The sequence below is a fragment of the Gekko japonicus genome, unplaced genomic scaffold, assembly GCF_001447785.1.
Source record: "Gekko japonicus isolate JY-2015 unplaced genomic scaffold, Gekko_japonicus_V1.1 scaffold4149, whole genome shotgun sequence".
NCBI classification, from domain to species: domain Eukaryota; kingdom Metazoa; phylum Chordata; class Lepidosauria; order Squamata; family Gekkonidae; genus Gekko; species Gekko japonicus.
Window position 1 is genome coordinate 3820 of NW_015163732.1, and position 1974 is coordinate 5793.

A 1974-nucleotide genomic window follows, 5' to 3' on the forward strand; every position below is an offset into this window, starting at 1 on the left:
CGTAGAAAAAGAGCTAGGGGGACTCATTAGCATAGCTCATTAGCATATGCCACACACCCTGACATCACCGGAAGTGTGTCCTCCCCACAGCCGGTGGCGACCTCCAGCGGGCACCAGCAGGGAGCTCCAGGCCCCGCCCTCCCGCACCTCACCCGGGGGGATGGCGTCCCCCCGCGTCCCCCCCCAAAATGACCCCTGCTCCTGGAAGAGTGTTCCACCAGGCCGGGAGCAGGGCTGAAAAAGCACTGGCCATGGTTGGGGACAGGTGGACACTCTTTGGGCCGGGCACCACCAGTAGGTTTTGGTCACTGGAACGCAGTGCTGGGGGGGGGATGTCTAGGATAGGCGTTCCTGTGCTGGTCTCAGACCATTAAAGGCTTTAAAGATCCATCCCAGAACCTTGGATTTGGTCTGGTCCGCAATCTGGAGCCAATGCAGCCGATAGAGCGCCGGTTGCCTGTGCTGTCTAAGTGGAGTTCCTGTGAGGACCCTGCTGGGTAGGTTGGAGTTAACTGTTGACTGAATTAGTTTTAGTGTTTGCAGCTGCTGGGAGCCCAGGGAGGGCAAGGACATGGGGGGCATCATTGGTGATGGCGTGATTATGATGTCACTTCCAGGGGAAATATGGGACTGACATCATGTCGTTGGCCCAACAGCAATTTGTGTTTGTTTTGTTTTTGTCCTGCTGCTGCTCCACTCCTCCAGGAAAAGCAGGTTGCCAGTGGGAGATCTCCCACCATAGCATGAGGGTGGCAGCCCTATCCAAACTCAATGCTGCTGCTCAGGGGGAGAGAGAGAGCAATGGGGCCATCACTTCTAGGTAATCACCTGGAAGTGATATTTCTGTGTCACCAACACTCCCTCTCCCCACACTCCAAGCTCCTGGGGGTTGACAGTGTCACACTGGCAACCATACAACCAGCTGACTTGGATTGGCAAATGGTCTGACTCAGTCCAAGGCAACCTTATGTATTCACACAATAGCCCTGCAGCCCTGCCTAGGACCTTGGGATGCCATTGTAAGAACATAAGAGAAGCCATGTTGGATCAGGCCATGCCCACCTAGTCCAACACTCGGTGTCACAAAGTGGTCAAAACCCAGGTGCCATCTGGAGGTCCACCAGCGGAGCCAGAACTCCAGAAGGCTTCCCACCGTTGCCCCCCCAAGCACCAAGAATAGAGAGCATCACTTGCCCTAGACAGAGAGTTACTATCTATGCCTTGTGGCTAAGAGCCACTGATGAACCTCTGCTCCCTATGTTTATTCAATCCCCTCTTGAAGCTGTCTGTGCTTGTAGCCGCCACCACTTCTTGCGGCAGTGAATTCCATGTGTTAATTACTCTTTGGGTGAAGAAGGGCTTAAAACGACACTTGTTATTCTGGACTTGCAACAATGCTTGCATTGTGAATGAGTGATAACAGTGAAACTCTGGGTGTCTGCACGCATTGAGCTCCAGGGTGCATTTAAAAGTATTTTTAAGTGCATGCAGACAGAAGAAGTCACAGGATAGACCTGTGGTCTCAAAAGAGGGGTGAAGAAGTACTTCCTTTCATCTGTTATCAGCATTTATTTTGTTCCATGGCTGCTTCCCCTGGCTGGCAGCACCACCAGGAGCAGTCCACAGTCCTCCAGCCCTCCCCTGTGCCAGGATCCTGGACAGGCTATTTGATGGTGGCAGCAAAGCAGTGACGGCAGAGACCACTGTTGCATGTGCAAGGCAAAGAGGAGGAAGGGAAAGAAGAACAGCAGGTAGAGGGCAGCAGGGGTCATTTCCTGCAGGAGCGCACAGGAGCGAAGCTCGAAGCTCCAGCAGTAAAGAGCCCAGGGGGCGGACACATGCAACAAGCCCCACCCCCTGCTCCCAGCAGCCCTCAGTCAGAGCAAGGAGCAGCCAGGTAAGTTGCCGAGCCCCCCCCCAGCCCAAAACAGTCCAGTGGCACTTTTAAGACCAAGTTTTATTCAGGTACAAGCT